A 17,852-nucleotide genomic window follows, 5' to 3' on the forward strand; every position below is an offset into this window, starting at 1 on the left:
AGATGGGTGGGGTTTGCTATGGGTTATACTCAGAGCCTTCCTGTTCTCACTGCATCCAGTGACCTATAAGCTTCACAAGAAGCCCATTCCCCTCTCTGAGGACCAGGCCTGCTCTCCTGGAGGTTACTTGTTCATAGGAGTCACTTTGCAGCAGGGCAAGATTCTATGTGTGGGGCAGAGAGAGTTTGTGCCCTGGACTCAGGGTACAGAGATACACTAACCCCTCTCCCCTGCATTGGGTGGTGGGGGTGCTGCAATCCCCTGCTGTAAGGTTATTGTGGGGTATGCTGTGAGCAGCTCAACACCTCACCCTGGTGGCAGAAGTGGGGTGGGGAGTTCTAGGTGTTTCCACCTGCCTGTGAAGTCCAACTTTCCCCAGCACATTCACTGCGGTGCAATTGGGTCATTGTTTCCATGGCTGAACAGGAAAGAATCACTCCCAGTTTCCCTTCTAGCTGCAGCAGGATTAGCCTGTGTCAGGGGTTAATGAGGTGGATCTGGTTGTAGATTGTTATTCATTCCCCACCTTGACAATTCACACAGTCCCTTTCCTAATCAAATCCCCAACACCTCAGTGATCCTGGTAGCAGGGGTTGGGTCCTGAGACTTTGAGGGTCCTTTTTACCCTTCACCTGGAGTGAACTCAGCTTTTCCCCCATCCCAGACAATCCATGAAATAACAACAGGAGCATAAAGAAAGAGGGGAGGGAACATCTCACTGCCAGGGCTGGATGTGCCCAGGGCCCCAACTCATCCATTGTTTCCATGGAATTTGGCCCCCTGCTTTGCAAAAGGGACAGAGAAAGATCTTGCTGTTCCTGTGGCTATGCAAGGTAAATTGTGCTTCTGTATGAAAGAGAGGATGGAAATGGCCCCATGATGGGACAATATCTTCAGGATTAAGACCTAAGGACTCAGGCTGAGTCCTTTAACAAATTGTCTTCCATGGAACAGGGCCAGATTCAGCATTTTTGCCACCCCAAGCGGAAACAAAAAATAAAAAAGCTGCAATCAGCGGCAGCTCTACCTCTGCCACTTTTGGCAGTGAGTATTTCCCTCCAAGAGAGACTGAGAGGACCCAATAGCCACAGAAGCCTCCCCATTCCATTGGCCATTCCTAGTGCCTGGAGCCAGCCCTGCCATGGAGACACTGGGAAGATAGGGGAATCAGGAAACAGCCACAAATTTATTTACATTGCAAGTGAAGAATGACTGAAGCTTTTTTTAATGGAAGTCAGTTTTTCCCAACTGGGAATTGAAGCCAGGGCTTGGTAATGAAAGTGCCAAATCCTAACCACTAGACCACCAGGGAGCTGATAATGTTGTTTTTTTTCTCACTTATGCTACACTTTCTTAGGCTACTTTCTATCCACTTTCTGACAGTACTCCATTGTCCACTCCCTGAGGGGTTAAGAACAGAGAGTACAGGAACCCCTGTACTCAGGGTCACAACCTCAGCCCAACACAAGCCACTGAAATAAACTCTAAGGATGCTTCCTCCAGCAGGATCACAGAGCCACGCAAAAAAACATCAGGAGGAACAATCCTCCTCTGTCTTCATTTACCCCATTGCAACCCTCTCAGCAGCCGACTCTTGCAGGAAGGACACTCAGACGATAGGAGCTCTGGCATAGAGACCAAGGGAGGGGAGTTGCTTCCTCTCACTGTGAGCTGATCACAGTCTGACTCCGTGCAACAGGGCTCTGAACTTTGTCACCTTGTGTGTTCTGAGAGCAGAGCTCCCCGGACCCTTCTGCTGAGAGCATGGTGATTGCACAACAGCTGCAAGGCCTTTTTCCCTCTCCTTGGCTTCCCCAGACTTTCCCCACAAATGGTTCTATCAGGTGCTGGAGGGATCTAAGGACCTGCAGGTTTCCCTCACCCATCTCTTAAAGCAAACAGTGATTCCCTTCTCTGACACTCCTGGGTCTGGGCTTCTTTTGAGTTTTTCCCAAGGGGGGCCTGATTCCCTGTGAAAATGTGTGTGGCACCAGCTTGTCTGCCCCCTCTCTGGGAACCGAGAATCTTTTTCAGACTCTCCCCCACTAGATGAGTCCAACAGCACCTCCCCTTGGTGGGAGAATCCTAAATTCCGACCTCCCGCCCTGGTTGCTCTGACCAGCTGATGGCGGCAGCATGCTAAATCAACCCCAGCTCTCTGGTCTAGAAAGCAGCATCTAACCAGCCTTGTGACAGCTCTGGTTTGCTCGCTGGAGACATAACAAACCAGGAAAGAAGGCAAATGTAAGACAGGAAACCTCAGCTCACAAATAAAAACCTTCAGGGCACCTTCTACACTGCGTCTGGGCAGTTGACTGACTTTAAATCTAGCTAGCTCTGTTGGTAGAGCATGATGCTCTTAATCCCACCATCATAAATCCAAGCCCCATGGTGGGTGGTAGCGACAGCCCTTAGGTGTCACTCTTCTGCTACTAGTCACAGATCAAAATGAAACAAACTCTCTATGCTCTTTGGCAGGTCATGTTTCTTCTTCTCTCTGAGCTTCACTAAAACATGAAGAGAGAACAAACTGACATTTGCATCCTCTGTTAAGAGAGTATTTTCTCCTCTTCCATTGTACACCAGGCAAGAAGAGGGGATAATAACCAGTTAACGGATGATTGCAGAGGGAAAAGTTTGGTCTTTATAAATAGGACAATGATCATTTGGTCTCCATGTCCACTGATGGTAGGACAAGAAGTAATGGGCTTAATCTGCAGCCAGCGAGATTCACGTTAGATGTTGGGAAGAGCTTTCTAACTCTGAGGGTAGTTAAGCTCTGGAATAGGCTCCCAAAGGTGTCTGTGGAGTCTCTGTCCGAGGAGGCTTTTAAGAACAGGTTGAACAAACCTCTGTCAAGGATACTCTGCATATACTTGGTCCCATAGACAACCTGCTCTGGCTCTGGTTCCCTCCTTCTGCTCCCTGCCTGGGCCGGCTGCTGGGGGCACTTGATCCCACATGCCCCCAATGCATCATCTCTGCTTGACCCTGCCTCAGCAGAGAGGGCTGGATTTCATGACCTCTCCATGGCCCTTGCAGCCGTACAGCTCTATAATTCGATGCCATCGCAATACAATACAAACAACAACAAAAGTGGAAACACCCCAATCTAACATCTAACAATTCAGCGTGAACTGACATTCCACAGCACAAAGTGACAACACGTAGGAGTGCAAAGCCCGACAATTCAGCACCATGAAAATGAACGCCCCATGGGGCAAAATGACGCACTGCAAAAGAGCTCAGCTCAAACCAACACAACACAAGGCGGTGCAAAAACCATATAACATGAAACAATGCATCAGAGTGCAAAGTGACACTGTGCAAAACAGCTCAGTGTGGGACAACGACACAGCACAAACCCACACAACAGAATCACATAGAAAGGTAGGGCAGGGAGGGACCCTGAGAGTCAGGACCAAGTCTCCCTAGGCCACCCTGACAGGTGTTTGAAGAACAAGGAAACAAAGGGCACCACGAACTTCTGTTTTTTGGATGAGCAAAGAAAAGGGAGTAGAATTGTCCCCCTCGGGTAGCCCCTGTTCAATTCCAGGTCAGAAAGCAAAACTCTTCTGCAAGAATATCCAAAAAATGTTGTGTTTCACTTCACTTCATAAGTACAGTTGTGTGGCAATTAAATGATGAGCCTAAAGTTTCATAAAAGTGTGGGAAATACGGATGTATTTGAGAAAATGGCTTGGAATGAAGGAAGACAAAAAATTGATCAGTTGAGAGAACAGGCCCTGTTTCCCCCTGGTTTGGAGCTTCCCTCACAGTTACTGGAATAGAAAAGCTAAGCAAATGGTGTTCTATTGTTCCAAAGGAGATTGAAGTGAGGCCATTTTCTCCAGATAGAATTAATGGTAATATCAGGAGTGGGATGTGAAACCACGTCTCCATGCAGAGACCAGAACACCCATGGGACTGGAAGAAAAAAAGTCTTATAACTAGCACTTTAGACCAGTCCACCATTCTGATACTACAAAGAATATGACTTATCAATCCTAGTTTTCATTAATAGTTGATGAACTCTTTAGGGAGGTCGAGATGGCACATCTCTTTCAACTCCTAGAGACCTTCTACAGCGCAGCTGATTTTTAGACACACTCACCTGGACCTAAAGTTACATGTTTCCTGGAGAGCCATGAGTTCTGAGGTGTTGTAATCTCCCTGCTCACATTTTAAGTGAACAAAAGATGGGTGCTGGCATTCTGAGACAGTAATGGTGAACCTCAAAATCCTGCCCTGGGGGCCAGAGAGTTAAGCAACCAGCCTCTACCAGGATAGCATCCTATCTGGGAACAACTCACTGGTCAATAGCTAGGGTGTGAAATTCTCATTTCTTTGTTGTCACTGTAGTCCCCACTTTGCTATTGCTTGTCTGTATAATCTCTTTCTGGTGCTGTGATTGTTTCAGCCTGCTGTATAATTAATTTGTTCGGTGTAAACCAATTAAGGCAGTGGGGTATAATTGGTTAGATAATCATGTTACAATATGTTAGGATTGGTCAGTAAAATGATTGGTTAAGATAGAGCTAAGCAGAACTCAAGTTTTACTATATAGTCTGCAGTCAATCAGGAAGTAAGGGGGGGAATGCGAATGGGAATGGGGGTAGGGGAATTGGAATTATGTTTTGCCAACAGGGGGAATAGGAACAGGGAAGGGGAACAGGGACACAGGCAAGCCTCTGTGGTGTCAGAGCTGGGAAGGGGGATGCTGAGGAAGGAAACTGGAATCATTTCTTGCTGGAAGTTTACCCCAATAAACATTGAATTGTTTGCACCTTTGAGCTTCGTGCATTGCTGCTCTCTGGTCACATGAGAAGGACCAGGGAATGGGAGGTTGATGGGATAAACCCTCTAACAAGTACGTCTTTCAGGGTGTGAAAAACCCGAGGACCAGTATAATTAAGCTGACCTAAGCCATGGTTAGATAGCGCTAAATGAAAGGAAAGATTGTTCTGTCAATGCAGCTACTACAGGGATGGAAAACCTCTCCCCTCACTGTAGCAACTGTCTACTCCACAGGGCTACAGCAGTATTTTAAGAGTAGACAGCCTCAGAGTGAGACCAAATTTGGCTCCATGGATGCTCAGGCACTAAGACAACAACAACAACAACACACTAATGCTTCCGTAGTTGACAGGATTTGAACCTGTGTGGGGAAACCCCCCAATGGATTTCTAGTCCATTGCCTTAACCACTCGCTCACAACTACTTGATGTGCAGCTGCTTCACTACACAATATTTCTGTTCTCACAGAATTGTCACTTCAAATTGCTCAGACCAGCTCCCCCAGCACACTCACAGCTGTGCATTAGTGTGTGTCCATGTTGACAGGGAGCAGCGGGGGCTGGATGGGTCAGAGGTGGGGGGGCAGTCAGCGGACAGGCAGCGGTTGGATAGTCATGTGAGTCCCAGGGGTTTGTCAGGGGACAGGCAGGGGGTGGGGTCCTGGGGGGAAGTTGATGGGGTCTCAGGAGGGGGCAGTTGGGGAAAAGGAGAAGGGAGGCTTAGAAAGGGGGTGGGGTTCCAAGGGGCAGTTAGGGGCAGGGGTCCCGGGAGGGGGCAATCAGGGGACAAGGACCAGTGGCGCTTAGATAGGGGGTGGGGTCCTGGGGGGCAGTTAGGGGCAAGGGTCCCAGGAGGGGGTGATCAGGGGACAGGGAGCAGGGGGATTGGATGGGTTGGGGTTTCTGGGGGGGGGGGGCAGTCGGAGGCAGTGGATGGGGGCAGGGTGGGGCTTCCCTCCCCCTGGAGTGTCCTGTTTTCTGAATGTTAAAATATGGTCTTCCTCCATTCACAGTGCAACTCTCCACTCACTGCACGGTGCCGCATGAGGCCCCCCTCCTTCTTTTCCAGTTGGTAGTGGCCAAGGGAATGCTGGGAAATGTAGTTCTTTCCCTGCTCCAGGGCTGGCTCTATAGGTAGGGAGCTAACCAAGGAACTACAGCTCCCAGAGCCCCCTATTGGTTCTCAGCTCCCATGCTGCCCTTGCAAATGGGCTGCCCCAAGCAGGTGCTTTGCTGGTGCCTAGAGCCGCCCTAGGGGGTGACGCTCCGGCTCCCCAGCGGCAGGGCAGCCTGACCTGCAGTCCAGCCTGTGCACCTCAGGCTGCCGTGAGCGCCATCCTGCTACTGAAGCCAGAATTGCAGGGTCAGTCCCAGCTCAGCCTGAAAGCCTCAGCTGACAGGGAACATCTTGGTTCAGGGCTGGCTCCTGGCTTTTTGTGCGCCCCCTCTCCAAAAAAACGGGGGGCAGGGGCTGGAGTGCCACCGCCAAGCACATGATTGGAGCACTGGTGCCTGATCTCATCACTAGAAATGGAACCCAGGAGTCCTGGCTCCTCTAACCACTAGACCCCACTCCCTCCCCCTTTTTCTGGGTTCTAGCCCCATCTCTGGGAGCAGAGTGGGGTCTAGTGGTTAGAGCAGGAGGAGCCAAGACTCCTGGGTTCTACTCTCAGAGCTGCTGTGTGATCCTGGACCTCTGTTTCTCCTCCCACTTTTTGGATATGGAGCCTGTAAACTCTCTGGGGCATGGCCTATCTCTCGCTGTGTCTGGGCAGCGGCCGGCCCAACGGGGCCTTGATCTCAGCTGGGGTAGGGACTGTCTCTGTGTCTGTGCAGCCCCTGGCACAACAGGGGTTTGAGTCTGCCCTGCTCTCTGTAGGTGCTGCTATTGTACAGATAAATAGTCATGATACTAAAAGCCGTGCCAGTGCGTGAGTGCACCACCATTGCCATGCAAGGGGAAAGCCGGTACAAATTACTGGGGCCTGGTGGTCCAGAAGAGGGACCAGGGCCTGGCTTCCCTGGCTTCATTGTCCCGTTTAGCTGGTCCACTCTTGCTGAGGAGTCTGAAATTTTTTTTCATTGGGGCCTGAACCCGCTTTCAGCGGCCCTGAGGGTATGGCGGGACTTGCCCCCCTTCACAGAGCATGGGAGTGCCAATAGGCACCTATGCATGGTCCCCCCAAGCAGGGCCAGGATGGAAATAGGGGGCCTGCGCCCCCCAACATGGAGAATCTGGGGTGCAACCTTGCTTAACGGGTCAGTCTGTCCTTTCTCTGACTCTCCCATTCCACCTTCAACTAGCGCTTGTGTTTCATTCATTCTTTTTCATTCCTTTCCTTCTCTAGCTTGTATGTTCTTGCTTTCTTTTTCCCCCTCTACCTTTCATGCTCTTCCTTTCTTTCCTTCTTTTCTATTTTTTTCTCTCCCTTTATTTCTTTCTCTGCCTTCCATGTTCTTTTCGCTCTCGCTCTCTCGCTGGTTATTTTTTTCACTCGCTCTTTTTCCTCGCTCCCTTCCAGGCCAAGCAGGTTCTCCTCGCACACACATTTTGACAGGTTTTCCTCCTGATCACTGAGTGTATTAAGCTCGTTTCAGGGGGGTTGGCATGCCAGGCAGCAGGGAGCAGGTTGACCGGGTGTCTTTGTGGCTGTCTGCTGGCCACGCATAAGCATGGTCCTTCCCAGGGCCGGCTTTAGGCCGATTCGACCGATTCCAGGGAATTGGGCCCCGCACCTAAGAGGGCCCCGCACCTTAGGCACCTTTTTAATTTTTTTTTTAACTTACCCCAGTCCCCGGCTGCGGTCTGCTCCGGGGTCTTCCATGGTCCCGCTCCTTTGAGTGAAGCGCCGGCGGGAGCGCGGTGCGGCCCCACTCTCCCAGCTAGAGCTCCAGCCAGGGCGGCGGGGCTTACCGTGCCCCAGCCGGGGCTCCAGCCAGGAGAGCGGGGCGGCGGGGCTTTGCCGCGCTCCGGCTGGGGCTCCAGCCAGGAGAGCGGGACGGCGGGGCTTTACCGTGCTCCGGCCGGGGCTCCAGCCGGGAGAGCGGGGCGGTGGGGCTTTGCCGCGCTCTGGCCGGAGTGCGGCAAGCCTGGTGCCTCCGGCTGGAGCGCGGCAAGCCCCGCGACCCTGGCTGGAGCTCTGGGCCCTTTAAATAGCCCCCGGAGCCTGAGGCAGTGAGGGGCTCCAGGGGCTTTTTAAAGGCCCCGGAGCTCCAGCTGCCTTTGCCACCCCGGTCCTTTAAATAGCTGCCGGAGCCCCACCTCCCCCAGGCATTCCCCAGCGCTCCCATGGCTATTTAAAAGGTCCTGGGTGGGGTAGAAGGGGGTTTGGGGGCTACTTAAAGGGCTGGGGTTCCAGCTGCCTCTGCTGCACCCCCTGACCTGCCCACAGTAGTCTGGCCCCCCCTGCCTGCAGCCAGCTCTGCACCCCATGCCCACAGCCAGCCCCTGCCCCACACCCCTGCAGCCCTGCCCAAAGCCAGCCAGCCCACCACACACTGCTGTCCGCACCAGCCCTGCACACCCTGCCCAGCCCGCACCTTCTGCCCTGTGTCCAGTCAACCCCTGCTGCACCCCACTGCCTGAAGCCAGCCAGTCCCGCACTCCCCTTTCTCCAGACCTGCAAACCCCTGCTGCACCCCCCTGCGGCCCTGCCTGAAGCCAGCCCGCCCCACACCCCCTGTCTCCAACCAGCCCCACACCTCTTGCCCTGCCTGCAGCCAGACCCTAACTCCAGTCAGCCCCTGCCCTGCCTCCAGCCAGCCCCATGTCCACTGCTGCCCTGCAGTTTCCAGGGCAGTAACCCTGCACACCTGCTTCAATGAGGGGGGCAGGGAGCAGCTGGGACCAACACATGTGCACACCTCCAGGGAGTGGCGGGGACCCACACATGTGAAATGCTGGTCATTAATAGCCAAACAACAGCATATATGATGCAATGTATATAATATATAATTTTATTATTCATATAGTTATGGAAAGTAAATAATACATGAAAGAAATGAAAGGCTTTTTTTTCCACTTTTTTTTTAAGTCATCCCTGCCAGGGCCCCTCCAAAAATGTTTGAATTGGGCCCCGCACTTCCTAAAGCCGGCCCTGGTCCTTCCCTCCTCTTGCCCCTCCCTCAGTTGCTCTGCAGCTTTTAAGCCTTCCCTTGGAGCTGTCAGCACCAGCCGCCTCTGCTCTAGGTGCCCAGAGCAGAAAAGGTGTGTTGGGCTCCAGCCTGGGACTCTTCCTCCATCCTGCCTAGCCCTGACTATCAAGCCTGGCCCTGGCACTCCTTCCTTCAAGTGCCATGTGGACAAGAGGCAACATGTGGCTGCAAGCAAAATGGCCAAACTTGTGGGCATCAGGCAAAGCTGCAACAATCCCAAGCATCTGGTCAAACCACAGGATGGCAGGTATCAGCAACCAGAGTAGCAAGTTCTAGAGCCTCAACCCATTGTGGCCCTCACAACCAGGCTCTAGAGGGCAAGTTACCCAGCAAGAGGAGAAAGATTTGTTCTTGCGCAGCTGGAGACAGGGAAGATAAGCACTGTGAGCTCTAGGGGTTTGTCATAACGTTCTACTGAGATTTGAATTTAGGATGCAGGATTCAGAGTCTTGAGTGCTGCCCATTACACCATGGTACCAGCTTGTGCTGCTATCTCTGCACATCGGTAACCCTTGTGGGGCCGGATCGTGTAAGGGACTGTTGGCCCCTTACTAAAGCTCAGTGGGGTTTTGGTTGGCTAGTTCCCAGTACCAACAGAAGGGGGAAGGGCCAATGGGAAATCAGGACCCTAAGACTGACAGTCCCCAGGGACAATGGGGAGAGGCCAAAGCTCCAAAGTTAGCCCGACTGACAGGCCAGGCAGTGTAATGAGGGAGTAACCAGGGCAGGGGATCCCATCATCTGTGTGAGCTGGAACTACCTGGGCCAGAGTGGGACCCAGCTAAGGAGAAAGCAGGAGCCCGAGAAGAGGCGGGGAGCAGAGCTGCGCCAGCCAGGGAGAACCAGAGCAGATCCATGCTAGGAACTGAGCCGGAGCAGCATGAGCCACAGAAGGTGCCCAGGGAGCAGATCTGTGCTGGGAGAAGAGCTGCAGCAAGCAGAGCCAGAGAGGCCAGAGGAGCAGCCCAGGGAGATGGAGGCAGAGCCACAGGAGCACTGGGGCTGGATGTGGGTGCAGTGAGCAGCTTGGGAGAGTGAGAGGGACCCTGGGCAGAAGGCCCAGCACAAGGAGATGCCACCAATCAAGAGGCCTTGCAGGCCAGACCTTCGGGGGTGGGGGAATCATATCCCCTACATGGGGGCTGACACTGGGAACAAGGGTCCTGTCACCTAGAGCATGTGGCCACTGCCAGAGCAAGTGTCCAGCCCGTGGTGTCCCTGCAGCACAGCCAGGGCCTGGGAAGGAGGCCTGGAACATGTGAGGGAGAGACTGTGACCTGCCCTGACACTCCAGAGATGCTGGTTGTGATCTCCCTGTAGCCCTTTTCAAGTGAGCACGACAAGATTCCTGGGCCCAGCGTTGTTGGGGTTACGAGGACTCTGCCACACATGAGAGTAGAAAGAGCGTCCTTGGGGTCAGGCAGGCCTCTGGTAAGGGGGTGGGGACTCAGATCCTCTCTCTGGCCAATTGCACCAGGGTCATGTATAAACCAGGGAAGTTCCCCACAATAGCCGGACCTGAACCCTCTGTACTCTTTGCTTCTCTGTCTCCCCTTCATCTCTGCTGGTCTCCCTCTGAGTTTTCTCAACACCTGGCCTCACAGCATTTCCTGCCAGCCAGAGACTGCATGTTCCAGGCCTGTTCCTGTGGATGTGGCCTCTCTCCTGATTTCTCAGAAAAGGAAGCTTTCCAGGAAATGGCATTGGCTTCTGGGAATCAGCATGTGGCTGGTGGACAGCACCAGGAATCTTTTGGCTCCTGGCACACAAGGCCACTTAAAAGCTGAGTTTTTAGACAGGGGCTTGAACCCTGGATCTTAAGATTAAAAGCCTGATGTTTTACCAACTGATCTAGTTGAGACCATTTTCCCCATTCACCACAAGAGCAAGCGGTAGGCAAAGAGAGGCAAAAAAAGTCCCAGGAACCCCTCCTCTTTTTCTGCACATCCACTGCCTGTCAGCAGAATTCCTCCTCCTCCTTCCTTCTGTGCCTCAGTGTGACTAAATCTCCACACCTAGACAGCTGGTCCATCCCCTGCACCCCAGTCCCCCCATGCCTGAGCCTCCCTGCCAAAGCCCTGCACCTGGCTCCATAGAATTAAGTCTCATGTGTTGCTGGGAACTCGACTTCTTGTGCCCACAGAGTCTCGGCCTCCCTCAGTAGATGACCTGAGAAACACAATGTCCGACTTTTCCAAAGAAGTGCTTGGAGGGGTTTCTTTGTGTGTTACCATGTGGCCTAATGGCTAAGGTGTCTGAGTGTGGATTGAGAGTTTGAGTCCCTTGGTGGTTGTGTTTCTGCAGTTTTACCATTGTGCTGAAAGTTCTGCTCCCTTTAGGGCTGGAACCTCTTCTTGGTCGCTCAGGCCAATGCTCTGGCTTCAGCTAGAGCCCCAGGAAGGAGTTAGGGGGTGGGCATCACAAAGGCTGGGACATGAGACCCAGGTGCTTCCAGTCTAGCCTTTGCCCTTCCTGATTTGCCAGAGAAAATGGGCGGCTGCCCAGGCTAGTGTGTGCGCCTGTCCCTGTGCTGGAGGCTACTTGCTACATAGCGTCTTCGGAGTCTGGGTGTTTCTCTGCTTCTCGCCAGCTGGGGAAAAGCCTCTTGGTGTAAAATCTCCTGCCCCACTGCAAAAGTGAGCACCTTGAGTGGGACCAGTCAGAGGCCCCACCATGGGGGCTGGCCCTGCTTTCCTACCAACTTGTGATGTTATCCACAGAGCATCAGCAGCTGCCCCGCATGCTGGTGACCTTCAGTGGGTGTTTGGCATGGCAGGGAGCAGCCTGGCTGGGTGATTTTGTGCCTGTCTGAAGGTCAAACCTAGGCATGGTCCTGCCCTCCTCTAGCCCTGACCTCAGTTGCTCTGTGGCTTTTAAGCCTTCCCTTGGAGCCATCAGCACCAGCTGCCTCTGCTCTAGGTGCCCAGAGGAGGAGAGGTGTGTTGGGTCACTTTTACAGATGCCCCTTCCCTGGTACTGCCCTTGCTCAGCTGCACAGAGGAGCTTCCATCCCCAGTCCCTGCCCAGCAGCTCTCTGGCACCATTCCTGAGGGCTGCCCTGCCTCACTTTCTTCCTGCCATGTTGGGAAAGACAGTTCTCATTATTAAAGGTCAGGTGGGCCATCCAGGGGCAGAAGCCTGTTCTATGTTTTCCTACTGCAGAGCCCAAGCTCAGGAACTCACCTTGGGTGCAGGCACTGCTGTGCTCCCAGAAAACAAGCCACCCCTGCACAGAGAGGGAGGACAGGGCCTGCCAAAGCCCAGGAACCAGGGACCTGTAGATCTTCAGTCTAACACTCTGTAATAGTCAGTGCTTCCCTTCAGGGTTGGCCCTAGAGGGGATTGGGACAAATCCCCCCCTTTCCTCCTCAGGTTCTGTCCCCATCCCGTCCCATCTCTTCTCTTCCTGCCCCATTCCTCTCCCACCCCCACCTCTTTCCTTCCCCTCCCCACCCAGTGCCTCCTGCACCCCACTGAACAGCTGATCACTGGCAAGTGGGAGGCACTGAAAGGGAAGAGGAGGAGCTTGTCAACAAGGCCTGTAGTGTGTGTGTGGGTGGAGAGAGGTGGCTGTCAGTGGGTGCTGAGCACCTATTTTTTCTCTGTTGGTTCTGCAGCCCCATAGCTCCCATGGAGTTGCTGACTTGGCTTCTTTCGCACTCTAGAGAGAGGAGCAGAACCAGGGCTATGGCTGATCTATGGGGCATCAGGTGAGTGGCAGAGGCATCAGGTGCTGAGAGTTTGCTTGACCCCTCAGGGACACAGTGTGAGGTGGTGTCCCAGGGATCTCTATGAAAGGAGCAGAACAGGATTTCCTTGGGGTGGGGAGAGAATTGAGAGTGTCTCAGGGGGTTGTACAGAGGTGTTGCCCGGGTGAGAGACTGGCTAAAACACAGACCAGGCTGTGAGCAGGATTCACACCTGCACAGGAGAACCCTATTGGATTTCAACTCCCACATCTTAACCACTAGGCCATCACAGCTGGGAGTGAAAAAAATATGCCCCAATGCCAGAGAAACTGGTAAAGAATCACAATGACCAGGTGTGAAGTCATCTGAATTACAGAATTCCCACCGCAAACCTGGGATTTGGGGTTTGTTCTCTTTGCTTAGCCATGTGCAGTCGCACAGAGAGCGAGTTTAAAAGTCTCCCCTCCCACAGAGCAGGAATGGGAAATGATTCTCAACTTGAAACCTGACGTAGGGTGACCAGACGTCCCAATTTTATCGGGACTGTCCCTATATTTGCTTCTTTGTCGCTCGTCCCGACCGATCGGGACCCTGGACAAACAAATAACTTTGTCCTCTTCTCCAGCACACAGGCATAGTCTGGAGGGATACTTGCCCCCCACAACTCCGCCCCCTCATTCCCCGATTAGATCCCTCCCCAAATCCCGGCCCTGGCCCTGCCCCCAGCCCCATCCCCTCACTGCCCCACTGGATCCCTCCCCAAATCCTCGCCCTGGCCCTGCCTCTTCCCCAAGCACGCGGCATTCTTCCTCCCTCCCAGGTTTGCACACAGGCCATGGCCATGGCCGGGAGCGCAGGGTGGAAGCTTCTCTAGCCCTGCAGCCTGCGGGGCAGCGCAGTGGGGCTGGGGGCAGCACGGAGCAGGCAGGGCCCAGGTGGGCTGGGGGCAGAGACACAAGTGGCGTGGACACGCTCTTGCCAGGAGCTGCCTGGTTCACTCCTTGCCCGGGAGCTGCAGGAGGAGCCCGGATCATGGCTCGGCTGCAGAGCTCGGAGCCCAGGTTGGGCCCAGGAGTGAGGGGATGGGGGAGCTGGGGATGTAGTGGGAGTTGGAGCCGAGAGTTGGTTGGAGATGGGTCTGTGCCACTGCCGCTTGGCGGCGGGGGGCCCCTCCAGCTTTTATTTTTGCTCCGCCCTCCGTGTCTTGATATTTAATCTTTGACATCTGGTCACCCTAGCCTGATATGAAGGAGGATGTCTGGACCAAGGGACCAGGAACTGGCCTTTGCTAGAGAAACCACTGTCAAGTTTAAGCCATTTAGGGCAAGTCAGCAAATAAGAACAACCTCAGGTATCAGTAACTGCTACAGGTTGCAAATTCCTACATGCAGCAGTTTCTGGCACTACACCTGCACAGCTCTGCTCCCTGGCTCTTCTCGGGCTCCTGCTCTCTCCTTAGCTCTGCCCCACTCTGGCCCAGGCAGTTCCAGCTCACATGGAGGATGGGACCCCCTGGCCTGGTGACTCTCTCATTACACTGCCTGGCCTGTCAGTGCAGCTAACTTGGAGCTTTGGCCTCTCCCCATTGTCCCTGGGGACTGTCAGTCTCAGGGTCCTGATTTCCCAATGATCCTTCCATCTTCTATTGGTGCTGGGAACTAGCCAACCAACCCCCCCACCACACACACTAAGTTTTTGTAAAGGGCCAAGAGCCCCCTTACACAAGCAGCCCCATGAGGGTCACCGATGTGCAGAGAAGGCAGCACAAGCTGGTCCCGTGGTGTAATGGGCAGCACTCAGGACTCTGAATCCTGTAATTTGAGTTCAAATCTCAGTGGGATATTGTGTTGGCTTGTGGTCATAGGCGACATGTTATATACATTTGCGGTGATCGGGCTCCAGGAATATTCAGGGCTGGGGGCCCTGCACCAACAATATTTGGAAATGAGTCTTTTCCCCTAGCCCTGCCTGGATTGGGCCCTGGCCCCTCCCTGCCACCCCTCCCCCTGCATGTCGCCCCCTGCCGTGCTGTGTCCCTGCCTGACAAAAAGCAGCATGCGCCTGTCTCCTGCCTGCTCCTGCTGCTGGAATAGAGGGATATTGGGCAGAAGTGATGTTTTGCTGTTCCAGGGTCCTAGTACTCACCCTCCAGTAATGGCAAGGCAGGCTGCCCTGAGCCTCTCCAACACCCTGAGCTCCCTCATCCCTCTGCACCCTGATCCTCTGTCCCAGTCCTGAGCCCCCTCCTGCATCATGAATCCCTCATCCTCAGCTCTGCACTCCCTCCTATCCCCAAGCCCCCTCCCAGAGCCTTAGGCAGGTGGGGGTGGAGTTTGGGGGGCAGAGTTGGGGGCGGGTTCTGGACACCACCAAAATTTCTACAAACTTGCCACCCATGCTTGTGGTAAAGTCCCAGAGCTCAACTTCCCTGTCTCAAGCTGTGTAAGAGTCAATCTTTCCCCTCCTGCTGGGTGACTCACACCTCCTTGAGCCAGGTATTTGGCTGGGATGGCCACAATGGGTTAGGGCTCTAGAACTTGCTACCCTGATAGTTGGGATTCTTGCTGCTTCCCATGATGTTCACAAGCTTGGCCCTTTTGCTTCCTACCACACTTTTCCTCTGGCCCACATGGTGCTTGAAGAAAGGAGTGCCAGGGCTGGGATTAATAGTCAGGGCTTGGCAGGAGGGAGGAAGAGTCCCAGGCTGTAGCCCCACACACCTTCCCTCCTCCTGGCACCTAGAGCAGAGGCAGCCCAGCTCTGTCCACTGGATACATCGGCAGAGTAGGTGAGTTCATGTAAATACAGTCTGGTCCTAAAGCCTCCTCCCAACCCTGGTCATCAGTAGCTGCCAGGGGAGAGCTCATTCACACCTCACTTACAAATCATCATTTGAAATTCTAAGGTTGGCCAACACTGCCGAAGCCAATGCACCGACATTGTCAACAAACACAACAGCTGGGTGAGGAACCCGGCTTTGTCCAGCCTTTCCAAAACCTATTTTACTTTCTCAGGTACAAGTAGTTTTCATACGTTGTATCTGCTTTTAAAGTGTGTGTTAACGTTTCAATTTCCATTCAAATTTGCAATTAATGACAACATTGGCAGCGCTGCATGTAACTACCTGACCACTGAGGGAGGGGGTGCTGGGGAAATTCGGGGAAGGGGGTGCACAGCCCCCTGACTGGTGGGCGTATAGAGAATGCCCAGTTTCACTGAATTGAGTCTCCTACTGCAGCACCTCAGTTGGTTACATCAGAGAGGAGCTGCAGTGTCTAGGCAGTGGGATGCCTGTGCCTTTAAGAGCCCAGCCCTGGGAAGCCCATGCTGAGAGGTGCTGCCTGTGAGAGGGGAAATAAAAAAGCCCTCTGCTCCCCCCACCCATGTTTGCAAACACTGGAGTATCAGCCCACCAGGATAACTGTTACCCCTCGGCACCTGCCTGTGCCGGGGTTTAACTCTCTGGCAGCTCCAACCTCTGGGCTTAACTCCGGCTCCTTCCCCCCTCCCTGACTTTGCCCTTCAGTCCCTCTCCTAACTCTGCCTCCAGCTGCATGACTCCCTGAATAGTCAATTTCCACCCCCTGCTGTGACCCTGGCCACTCCCTCCTCTGATTTGCCCCCCTTTGCCTCTTTTTAATCCCTGTAAAAAGTAGGGGGTGCTGGGTCCCGTTCTCTGGAGGGAGGGCTGGGCGCCTGGCCCCTGCCTGCCCAGTGCTCAAAGTGCCCCATGATCTTGTGGATGTTTGCTGAGTGCTGCAGGGTCACCTGAAGTGGGAGAGAGACACGGTTAGGAGGTGATGCAGCCAAGGGTGCCTCACCCAACACTGAGATGCAGCCACCTCTGGGGTGAGTTACACAAGTCAGCAAATGAATTTGGAACAAGAAACGCACTGAAAGGACCGAGGCTGCTGCAGGAGGTGGAGAAAACCAGAAAAAGCAGTATCCCTGGATCCCAGCCTGCCCCTCCCCAAGCTACCCCCTAACCTCCACTCCCCTCCCACATGTGAGGGGAGAACCCAGGAGTCCTGGTCCCCAGCCTTGCCCACCCCCATATTTCGATATGGCTCCATCCAACGGCTGCCCCCACAATTGCAGGGCAGTGCCATGGGTCACACCAGGGCCTGCCTGTTTGCACAGGATGGGCGATGCCAGTGCTCCAGGATGGGGAGAGAGGATGCTAAGGGAGAAGCAGGCAGCAGGCAGCTCCCATGACAGAGAAAGAAATATAGGGGGTGCTGTGCTGCAAGGAGTGAAGGGGTTGGCAGGGAATGGGAGGATCTTCCCTCACAGCAGGTGCATCTGTCTCCCTCCCAATTCCTCCCCAGCCCTACCCAAGCCCAGGCTAATCCCGGCCCAGCTACCAGGGTTAAATTTGGCTGGATGGATTCCAGCTGCTGGGGATGGGCCTGGGGGCTGGGAAGCATAAGCCTCTACTCCCCCTTCCCAGACACAGTTGCATGGGCACAGACCAAAGGAGCCTGCAGCACTGCTGCCTAGAGGAAACTGAGTCACCAGCCAGTGACAGACACATCATGGCTCTCATCATCATCTCTCTTTTCTATATACAACTTGGGGAAGGGAGGAGTGGGGTAAACTCAGGGCAGTTGCATAGTTAACCTGTGGAACTCCTTGCAAGAGGATGTTGTTGAAGGCCAAGACTATAAACAGGGTTCAAAAAAGAACTAGAAGTTTACGGTGGATAGATCCATCAAGGCTATTAGCCAGGGTGGCAGGGATGGTGCCTGTAGCCTCTGTTTGCCAGAAGCTGGGAATGGGCAATAGGGATGGATCATTGATGATTCCCTGCTCTGTTCATTCCTCTGGGGCACCTGGCACTGGCCACTGTCAGAAGACAGGAGGATACTGGGCTAGATGGACTTTGCGTCTGAAACAGTCTGGCCGTTCTTATGTCTCCCTTGGAGCAGCAGTGACACCCAGTGGGCAGTCAGGGTAAACAAACAGAGAATGTTCCCCTGGGATGCAGCAGTGACACCTCGTGGTCAGTTCAGGTAATGCACAGAAGGTTTTTCCTGATACAGCAGTGGACAACAGTGGTCAGGTGACATAATGCACAGGTGTTCTGACTTCTAGGAGCAGTGACAACCAGGACCAGTCACCGTAATGCACAGAGTGTGTTTCCACCAACCTGGGAATGCACAGAGCATGTTTCTGTGAAAGTAGAATGAATTATATGTGTGAAAATAGAAAG

The 17,852-nt window shown here is 53.7% G+C and overlaps 1 non-coding gene across 1 annotated transcript; it reads right to left on the bottom strand.

Annotated features, from left to right (window-relative positions):
- Positions 1 to 5,137: 5,137 nt before the first annotated feature.
- On the bottom strand, positions 5,138 to 5,221 carry TRNAS-AGA (transfer RNA serine (anticodon AGA)). The gene has a single exon. It is a non-coding gene; the product is annotated as a tRNA-Ser (tRNA).
- Positions 5,222 to 17,852: the final 12,631 nt, after the last annotated feature.

Source organism: Gopherus flavomarginatus (genome assembly GCF_025201925.1).
Source record: "Gopherus flavomarginatus isolate rGopFla2 chromosome 13 unlocalized genomic scaffold, rGopFla2.mat.asm SUPER_13_unloc_2, whole genome shotgun sequence".
In the NCBI taxonomy this organism is placed as follows: domain Eukaryota; kingdom Metazoa; phylum Chordata; order Testudines; family Testudinidae; genus Gopherus; species Gopherus flavomarginatus.